Source organism: Pithys albifrons, chromosome Z, assembly GCF_047495875.1.
Source record: "Pithys albifrons albifrons isolate INPA30051 chromosome Z, PitAlb_v1, whole genome shotgun sequence".
Lineage (NCBI taxonomy): Eukaryota > Metazoa > Chordata > Aves > Passeriformes > Thamnophilidae > Pithys > Pithys albifrons.
In genome coordinates this window covers 44084776-44095642 of record NC_092497.1, presented here as the reverse complement: position 1 = coordinate 44095642, position 10867 = coordinate 44084776, and the positions used below count along the sequence as shown (strand labels likewise).

Here is a 10867-nt window from a genome sequence, read left to right as displayed (position 1 = left end):
ATAAACCAAAAATCCCATTACCTGATGAAACAGCAACATGGATACTATTATTTATTTTATCCTTCAAGCCTGAGGTAGAGGACCATGTTCTATGGTTTGTGCTGATGACCACCACATCAGCAGGGATACTGCTGTGGAGGGCACAGTTGTACAGAGCACTGTGTCTGTAAGGAGCCCCATGAAAGAGGGTCATGGGGGCTGTGATTTCCTGCTATTGATACAGAGTCTCCATGTTAGGTCAATTTCACATTTGTTGCCTAAACTGAAGTTAAGGCTTCCTCCAAACTCTGTGCAGTACAGTGTGGGAGTAAACTTCTTCCTGGTAGCTGTGGGAAGTGATCGCCCTGCCTGCTCTGTGCTCGTGAGGCCTTATCCTGAGTCTTTTGTGCAATTCTGGCCACCACAATATAAGAAAGATATTAAGCTAATAGCATCCAGAGGAGGGCTATGAAGATCGTGAAGTGCCTGCATGGGAAGCTGTATGAGGAGCAGCTGAGACCACTTGCTTTGTTCAGCCTGGAAAAGAGGTTCAGAGGAGATCCCATTTGTGGTCCTCAACATCCTCATGAGAGGAAGAGGGACAAGTACAGATCTCTTCATCCTTGTGAACACTGACAAGAGTTGAGGACACAGCATGAAGCTGAGTCAGTGAGATTTAAGCTGGATAACAGGAAAAGGTTCCTCACCCACAGGGTGGTTGACCATGGAACAAGCTCCTCAAGGATGTGATCACAGCACCAAGTCTGAATTCAAGAAGCATTTGAACAATGGTCTCAGGCACATGGTGCAATTTGTTGGGGCTGCCCCTTGCAGGGCCAGGAGTTGGCCTCGATGATCCTGATGGGTCCCTTCCAGCTCGGGTAATCCGTGCTTCTGTGCGGACGGGGGCTGCCTCTTGCATGTGGCCGCAGGGGAGTGTGCCGGCCGCGGCGTGGGCTGGGGCGCGGAGGGGACCCGCCACGGGGAGAGCGTGTGGTGCTCCGCTCCCGCCAGGGGCCGCCTTCAGCCGCGGGAGCGGGAGAACCCGGGGCGGCGGCGCTCGGGGCGGACCAGGGGCGGACAGCGCCGGGCCGGGCACGGCACAGCCGGGTCGGGCAGTGCTGCGCTGCCGCCGGGGCTGATGGCTGTCGCATCCTTTCCCTGACTGTTCGGAAAGGAAGGCATCTGGAGGAGCAGCGGCTGCGGCGCTCGGAGTGGTGAGAGGTACGGCGGGGGCGGGGGCTGCCGTGGGCCGGGGCGGCTCACGCGAGGGAGTAGGGTGGGGTTGGGTCCCTCCGCCTGCAAAGTTGCCATTGGGACGCGCTCGTTCCTCCTTGCGCACAATGCAAGTGTAGGTGCTCCCACTCCCCATCCCTGCTCCCCTGCTTCTCCCGACCCCCCGGGGAGGCGGCCCGGCTTGCTGGGCTCAGGGGCTCGGCCGGTCCGCCCCGCCGGGAAGGGGTCCCGCCGGCCCCACAGGGTGGCGAGGGCAGCACCTGCGCATATCCCGGCTGGGAGGGCAGGTGGGAGCTGTGAGGGGACGGGACGGTGCCTGCGAGCTCGCTGAGCTTCACGCAGCGCCCGGCTGGCCCGCAGCCCACACAGAGATGCACTTTCCTAGGTGCTCCTCTTTCCTTTCTTCTTTTATTGTTTGTTCCCCTTTTCCCCCACCCCATTCCGTCCGGCAAAAGTACGTTGCTGCGTGGTTCTCTGCCGAGCCTCGGGAGTCGGCTCGGTGCTGCCCGGCAGCGCAGGGCTCTGCGGACGTGTTGCCGCGCAGCGGGAGTTGGGAGCGAGCGGAACGAGCCGCACCTGGGCTGGGCGCGAGGGCTCCTGCTGCTTTCCTGCACCTGCTCGAGCACAGGGAGGCGAGGTCTGGAGCCTTGCGTGCTGATGCTGTAGTACTCATGTTGACCCCAGAGATGGGGACCCAGCACCACAGCCCGGGAGCTGGTCTTCTGTCATGTCAAACGCGGTGACAGCCTGTAAAAAATGTCAATTTCCCAGCAGTTCCTTTAACGGAGAAGGCGAAGTTAGTATCTAAACAAACCTACCTGGTCTATTAGTTGTGGCGAAATAGCCTCAGCGTGCTGAGTTTTTCTTTTAGTTTGTGAGGAGTTGCTCAATGAAAAAATGTTTGTGTTAAAGAACTTGATCACTATTGGAACACAGTATTTGAAATCTCTGCAAGTCTTTGCAGCATCACAGTGTGATAACCTGACTGCTGGTCTCTCAGAGGCTGACCCAGGGCTTGTTATGGAGAATTGTGTAATGGCTGGTGCAAGGAGTAGCAAACCCTAGAGGTGCATGCTGTTCGCTTAAAAGAGAAAAACTACCATGCAAACACAGAGCAATCCTGGTTGGCAGAGGCTCCTGGAGAGTCCTACTTGAAGATAAGTGACCCTGCAGATCATCCATCTTTCTTCTGGCAAGACTGCTGCCAGCTGGCATTTAAAGATGTAGGGGCTTTGCTGCTCCCATTTGACAGTCAAATCAACCTGCTCGGGGGCTGATTGTGGGCAGCTTTCATAGATAAAATATTCTGATTGATGCAGGGTTGTGTCCTAAACCAAGCTGGGGCAAGAACACCTTAGCTATATGATAGTCAGGTGGATAAACTGTGCTTAAGGATCCTTCCCACCCCTGCTTATATTGCAGTCATTTCTTAGGTAAACAATAGGATTGTTTCTATTCTCCAAGCCATTTAATTGTACTTTGAACACAGATATATTTTGCATATAATGAGGGATACCTGTGAGAAAATCTGGATATCTCACATTGGAGGTGAGCTGCAGTAGATAGAGGAGAGTCTGTCTCCCCCTTTTCCACTACAAAGCACGTTACTCAAGATTTGCAGACTCCTCTGAATGGACCAACATTTGTGACACTTGTGCTTTTCCACTTAATGGGGCATTGTCCTTGTTCAGCAAGCCAGGACCAATTTATCCCTGTGTAGGTGTAACAAAAGCTGTGTATTCTACACTCTTAATGTAATTTCCCATGAACTGTTAACAATGGACCGTTTGCAGCAGCTGCCCAGGGCACACTCAACCCCTCAGAGTGTAAGCTGGGTGTTAAAGAAGCCTGTGAGAGGAGCTGTGATAACTCCCCTTCAGGAAGTCGTTAGCACTTTCACACCCAGCCTGAGGGGTCATGTCTGCTAATGGCCCATCAATGATTCCAAAAATACCCCATGACTCACAGAGTTAGATCACCCATGGTGGAACTCCCTGCCTTGGGGAAGCTACTGGACGATCCCACCTGAACCTGAGGGTATATGATCTTGGGGTTCGGGGACATCTGAGGGCTCATCAGACCCAGAGGAGGACCAGCACCTCAACAGGACTGTGACCACCACTCTTGACCAGACTGCGACTCTCATCTGCAGCAACAAGTTTTTCCTTTCCTTTTATCTTGGACTCAGGAGCCATATGGAACTCAGCACAGGGGCTAACGAACACCATTCTATTTGTGTCTGAGGGTGCTAGGTTATACTTCTGGGTTTTGTGGGTTAAAACCAATTTCTCTTTGTGACATTGCATTTACTGTAATATTTTTATTAAATTGTAACTAATTTATAATCTCTTGTAAGCTAATTTCTCTTGCCAGTTTACCTTTAAACCAACACAAGCACAGAAAAGATCATTCCTGGCATAAAAAAAATTCAAAAAGGGGGAACTTCTCTTTTTGACAGAGAGCATGCACATCTGAAAGAGGGGTGTAGGATAGAAAGAAGAGGAATACAAGGTATACTGGGTACAGTCAAGCAATACTGAGTTCCAGAAAGTGCTTAAGAGAAAATGAGTGGATGCAGAATGTCATGTTGTTTGGCATCAAGTATCTTGGAATGATGATTTTATGCAGTTTGCTGGTGTGTTGGTGTAGTTGCTGGTGCTGCTTAGACCATGTTAGTGAGTGATGTGGAGCTTGGGACTGAACCAAATCACTTCAGCTCCTTTGCTGGTATTTCTCTGCTGATAAGTATTTTATTATCTGCCAGCAAAATACTTGGCATTTTTAGATCCCTGAGGAAGGTGCACTGGAAACAAGGATCACAGAGTCCTTTGGAGCAGCAGTTGTTTAAAAATGTTACAGGGAAAAATGTGGTACTTTGTTTAGTATTCAGTCTGTATCACTAGTCAGGTAAACAGATCTCAAATGGAGTATTTAATAGACAAAATGCAGTTACTTTCATTCTTCTGTTTTAGGGTATTATCTCAGGATTAGATGCTTCAGTAATACCTTTGACAGATGACTGTCTTGTGTGCCTCTTCTGAGCCAGGGTTTTAAGTAGGCCTGTGCAGATACAGATGGTGAGAAAGCTGAAATGAGTCACATAATTTTAATGCTAGTTACCTATTGTAGAATTAAATTTATGTCCAGAGAAATTACCACCTTATTACCACACTGAACTGCTTTGATGATGAGTAATTAAGATATTAATATATTAAGGGAAAAGTGCTTACAAATGAACTGCAGGTATGCCTGAAGATGAGTCAATCACTCACAGAGTAACTGAGAAACTGTTTAAAAGAATTTGGACCAAACAAGAAGCACAGAGGAGGTTTTGCTCACTATTATCCTGTTGTTGTTACCCAGTCTTGCTGCCACACTCCCCTTTCTCTTTTGTACTGGTTCTCATATGCAGTGGGGATTCTTCTCTGGTTTTAAATCTTTGTCTTAGAACAAAAGTGTGGATTCTTTTTTTTGTTTGGGATTTTTTTTTCAGAACTTCTTCTGATGAGCTCAGGAAAAGGCTCAAAGTATCAAAGCAGTACAAGAATGTGAGATGGAAAAGAGGGGAAAGGAGGAAGAGAAGACGTAAAACTGAGTCAACCTATCTTGTGAACCATCACTGTGTTTTAATTTATCCCAGAAAGATAAAAGGGGACTAAGGCTAATCAAATAGCTTAACAAGAATAAAACATTTTAAGAGCATGAGGAGTTTTGGCCAAGGCTTTTTAAGATCTGTTTCATCTAAAAAATCTGCTTTTAGTTTTATCTGAAGATACATGCTGCTTCTGCTGTTGAGGGCATTTTCTTACCATACCAATACAATCAGATGAGCCAAGATTTTTCTGGTTGTGTTTTTTTTTATTTTTTTAAATTTATTTTGAAGATCCCATATGCCATTATGCTAGCAAAAGATGAAGGTTTTGAATCCAGACAAAAAAATTTAGTAAATTCTGTGGCTAGCATCATGCAGTATATTCAGGTGCTTGGTAGTAGAGGACCAGTCCTGTCTTAAGAACAAGACTTTCACCACTGTAGTGACTATTAGTTTTGGATTTTTGTTTTCGTAATTTGGCATTTTACTACCATTTGGGTATTAAAAAAAAAAAAAAGAAACAAAACCAAAACCAAAAACAAAAGCAAAAAAACCACCTATCTTCATTATGCAGCTCCAAAGTTTTAAAGCAAATTCTGTCAGCTAAGCTGGATGAGTGCAGTTTCTAAATCAGGAACTGGAGAGAGTGCTGAACTGGCATTTAAAACAGCTTTGGGAGGCTAGACAGCAGGCCTTGACTGGGTGGTACTCTCAGTGTGCTGAAACTGAAGAAGTGTGACTGAAGGCTGTAAGAATGTTCCATTTCTTACCCTTTGGTCATTAATTCCTTTCCTGCTGTACCTCTTGGAACCATCTCCCAACTGTCTGTATTTCAAAGTGATCCAACCTTTCAATGACTAGTACAATATGGTACAAAGGCTAGCAGTGACTATTTCAGATGATGCTTCCCAGCACAAAATCAGGACTTTCACTTTTTTTTCTTTTACCCAGGAAAAAGGTCAAGACTTCTCCACACAGAGGATCTTGAAATGTAGTTAGTTTTTGCTATAAATTAATTTTAAGTGGCTGTGAATCACTGTGCAAATTCTAAGAGTTTTAGAATACTGTTTTTACTTTCTAATTGTAATGTCTTTTTTCTCTTCCCTTTTTTGTTGTACCCACTGGCATGGCATTAGAGTGCTTGATTAAGGTAGACATTGAAGTCATATCTATCCACAGGGATATCAAGAACAACAAACTAAAAAACTTGAAAAAGCAGACATTTTTGTACACAAATGTTTTTGTTTCTTTGGGTCTCTGTGGCAGAGGGCATGCAGTATCAAAAATGGAAAAAATCTTGTAAGAAATGGGCTCATGAGGATGATGAAGAAGGAAGCCCAAATGCCCGAAAAACAGAAGCTTTTACAGTTGTGTAAATATATGTTACAAATTGGAATCTTTATTCTTTTTTTCCCGAGTCAATGTCTTCTTCCCAAAATCCCCTGAGAGATTCTTATCTCACCAACCAGGCCAACCTGAGTTGGCCTTGAAAAGTTTGTGTAAGTTTGCCTTATTGGTCCCTGTTTCACCCTTTTCTTATTGGTTGTAATCCCTGGTTTATTGGTTGTAGCTTGAATCCCACCAAAATCTTTACATACCTGTACCCACGATAATAAAGCTCTCTCTCTCTCTGGTTCCTCTCCTGTGGTCTCTGTGTGTCCCTTCTGGGGCATCTCGGGAGTCATGTGGCAGAGAATAAAGAGGGAGCATATCCCCTCCAGGTAATGGGTTAGTTCCTTGGATCTGAGTGTCCCTCAAGTGTTGCAGCTCTCCAGTTACAGTAATGATAGAAGGTTATGATGCCGTGAATGACCCTTCCCCCCAAAAACAGGACTTCGAGACACGTTAGTGTAGGGTAAGATAAAAAGTAAAGGTCCTTTAATAACACAGGGCCTACAGCCCACAGGAATACAGGATGACATGCATGTGTCCCAGTTCTTGTTTCCATGGCTTTTATAATAAGATCTCTCCAATCATTGCTTTACACATTTCTCAGTTCAGCCCAGTCCCACCCCTGGACCAACCCCCTGGAATTGGGTCTGGGGTCATCAGGACCCTCTGTCTTCATCAGCTCTTCTTCCTCAGGCACACAAAGGTCTCTTGGAGTTCATCCAATTCTGGCTTTTGGGTCACTCTGACCTATGTTTATGTTTCATTCTGTAGGCCTTCTGATATCCTTCAGCTCTTTACCTTGGAAAGGAGTCTAAACAAGATTAGTTAACTAAAGGAATCTGAGCTCCCTGTTCTGGGGCAGGGGTAGTGATAGAAAGGCATTAAACTTAAACTGTTAGAAATATTAACCCTCTAAAAATCTACAACTACTGTGTTCCTAAAATCTACAAAATGTGAAAATCAGAACAAAAACCCTTTCGGCATCAGTTACAAAAGGTACAAAATGTTTAATTGTAATAGTTACCTGTAACAACAGCAGTCTAAAATTTTCATAGATATGTGCAGGACTTAATTTCTAAGTACACAAGTACTTACTTGTGTAAGGAAAAGTAGTCAAGATTTAAAGTTATTACACTCCAAATAGTAAAGACCATATGTGGTCTCAGAAAGTGCAGTTTTTTCTACAGAAATAGGAAGTTACATATGTGTCCTAACTGAGAATTAACACTGAATTACAGGTGAGAAATATGAAAATAGTATTGATTATAGTTACTTCTTTTTTCTTCTGTAAGATGCAGTTGATTTCAACTTATAAAAGGGATTTTTTGCAGAGAGCATAGGCAGTTCTTAAACACTTTTTCCCTCTAAATGCTTGGCTAATATCAGTAAGCTAAGGCTACGTGGATTCTCCAAGTGATCACCTTATAAGGTCTCCATTTCCTCCTTTCAAAAAAAACCTGCCTGCATCTTGAAATGTAAGTCACAATTCACAATAAAGAAAGCGTGAGTTGATTGGCATATCTGCTCTACATTCATGGAATACCTCCCCAGAAGAGCAGATGAAGGAAGTGAATGGTTCCACACAGTCTGGGGATAGGCTTTCTTTTGCTCATGGTGCTGTCATTAAAACATGCTGTGATCTCATGAAGAACTGACAGAATGTAATGGGATGTTGAAGACTGTGACTAGTCATATTCGCTGGTCTGTGCTGACTCTTGGCTTTTCAGAGACTGGAATCTAAGTGCAGATTTGAGCAAAGAGAAGAATGTCCTGCATAGATACAGGTATATACAACCTGTCATTGTCTTGCCTGATACATTACACATAGGGAAACCTTCAAGTTCATGAACTTCAGTTCATCAACTTTCTTAAGCTTGACATCCAAAACTGGGGTATGTTAATTCCCCACAGTAACCATACATTAAAAGTAAGAAATATAAAAAAAGAATGGATTTAAGTGTTCTTGAATATATTTTGCTGCTATCAAAAATCATTGTGGTGTCAACATAGATGCAAAGTATTTAAATTAATAAAACAGAGATTCTAGCGATTGGTTAATGAGTCTGTTGAGAATGTATCATTAACACTGTGCCAAACTGGTTTTATGTTCCCTGAAAAAACAGTTAAGAACCGAGGTATAATGTTGGTGATTGAAAGTGGAATTATATACAGGAGTCTGAAACCCATTTTTTCTTCCATTTGTTTCTGTAAAACATGAGTGGGAAGTGGGTGGACCTGGTCTCTCTAGCCCAGTGTCTAATTTAGATGCCTAAAATTAGGCAGTTGTAAATACCCTGTTGTACATTCCTGGAATCAGGAATAATAATAACATTCCATTACAATAGCTAAAAGGGAAGGCATTTTAAGATAGTTATTCCATTTGAATTAAGGAAAGGCAAGAGACCAAAGTTACAGTCCAGCCCTGAGACTTCTCAGTAAAAATGTTGAGATTCTGTCCTTGGTTAATTATAACAGTATATTGATTTTTTTCTCCTCAGAATAATTCCTTTTTCTTCCCCAGTCCCAGAAATATTTCAAGTCTTTTCCTCTTACATTCCAATTTGACACATTTAATTTATGACACAAATACTTAAGGAATGAGATATGCTTGAAGATACAAGTGGGAAAAAAATCCATGTCAGAACTCATGCAGTTTTCTAATGTATGGAGAATGGTACTGAGACCCAGGATAATCAGGGTGTCTTGAGTAACAGCTAAACTGGTGAAGATGATATCCTGAAGTACTTGCTTTCTTCTTGAATGAAGAGAAGAAAGGTGGAAGAGGAATGGAAGAAATTTGTTAGCATCTGTGTCCATATAGTGATTATTTTGAGATTAATCTTGTCTGCCTATGAACTCAATGAATGCAGAACACTTAAATATTTTGCATAGTATTGTGAATGAACATATCCTGAAAATCCATGCTGTAGTTATTGAATATGCCTTATAGAAATCTATACATACATTTATGTATATATATATTATATATATAAAATATATCTCCATATGATACACAGGTAGATGTAGTTGCAAATAAGGATCAAAGCTGGAAATTGACTGCTCTTGCTTAGGACTACCTATCATTATTTTTGAGTTTAAGGAGGTCTAGACCATGTTAAATTCTCATCTGGTTTGTAATTTAAGATCTCTGTAGCGTACAGGACTGCAGGAAGGTCTGTCTTCCTTATGCGTGTCTACATCTTTTATGTTTGAATTAGTGAAGTAATGCCAAAATAAAATCTATGCAGTGTCCACATGCAAATTTTTAATGTTGAAAAACAGTTGTCATATTCTGTGGAAAGACTTCAAAACCTTTTTTATAGTGCAAAGAGAAAATACAGGAGCAGTATCCTCTTGTACTTTTAAAGAGATTATCTGCTGCAGTTAAATGCCTCCCTGACATCCGATCCCGTCAGATCTCGGAAGCTAAGCAGGGTCAGCCCCGGATTAGTACTTGGATGGGAGACCTCCTGGGAAATGCCGGGTGCTGTAGGTTCTAGTCCTGAGGACTTCACTGGCACACTGTCCAAGCTCGCTCGGCCGTGGCAGATGAACCTCAGGACTGAAACGGTGGGGCCAGTTCTGCGCACGCTGAGCCTCACCTAAAATCCACTGCGCAGGTTGGAAGGGCACACCCACGTGGGGAGAGCCCTTCCCAAATCTTCATTCGCGAAGCTGAGCCACACACACATCTGCTGCAGAAGTGGTGATAACCAACTGCTTCTTCAGTTGAGTAGTCTTCATGTTTAACTGAAAATTTTTTTGGAAAAAACCCTCAATTATTAGTATGAAAATTATTAAAATGTGGAAATTGAAAACCTATTAAGGTGAAAAGTAATGTGTTGTTAAAAAGAAAAAAAACATAGAAGATTTTACTTCTTTATGTGGGGTTTTTTTCATAAGACTGTCAAAAATTACAGTACTTGTTCTCAGTTTCGTTTGAACTGCTTCTCAGGAGCAGTGGCTATATTGCTTATCTTTTAGGAAATTGGTGATTCTTTGAAAGTACTTTTTTATGCTGTATATAGAGCTTTTTGGGATCCATGTTTGGAAGCTGTTCCTTGCTTTTGATTGCTCTTCTGATAAACGTGTCTTCAATTCTTCCATTTGATGATGAATTCCATTTTGGAATTTCTCAATCTTTCTTGTATTCCAAGCATTAACAGGAAGATTCGTGCTAAATAGTTGGAAGGTCTGTTGGAGGTCCGTTGTGATGTTTTTCTGTGTGATTTTGGTAAACTCTATGGGAAATCTGAAATCAGTTGTTTCATTGAGACATTGCTGAGAAAAATAACCACTCATTTTCCACAGAAAGTTCATGTCGTGGTAGTTCATTTTGATTCCTTCAAAAAGACAAGATGGATGTGAGAAGTTGATGCACAATGCCAACATAACGCAAATGCGCAGTAGACCTCTCTGTACCAAGGTGATCATGCTGATTTTCCTTTCCTTTCTGCAGATCTGTAAGCTTGTACTTTCTTGGTTGTCTTTCCTTGATTACATGCTTCTCTTTCAAATCTCTGAATTTATTTTCTCTCTGTAACATGCTGTGTATTACTCATTTTCTAGGAATTGCACTTTCTATCAACTGTGGTCCTGCCAAGGTTTACTGTTTATTTCAGTTTCACACAGTGGCAAAGGTTTGTTCATTTCTGATGTGACTGTATT

The 10867-nt window shown here is 42.8% G+C and overlaps 1 protein-coding gene across 1 annotated transcript in view; it reads left to right on the top strand.

Annotated features, from left to right (window-relative positions):
• Positions 1 to 1037: 1037 nt before the first annotated feature.
• The window catches only part of MOB3B (MOB kinase activator 3B), an 82165-nt gene continuing 72335 nt past the window's right edge, over positions 1038 to 10867 (top strand). Inside the window, exon 1 of the mRNA XM_071581037.1 lies at positions 1038 to 1203. The gene's annotated coding sequence lies outside the window, so the exon portion shown is untranslated. The remainder of the gene's footprint in view (positions 1204 to 10867) is intronic.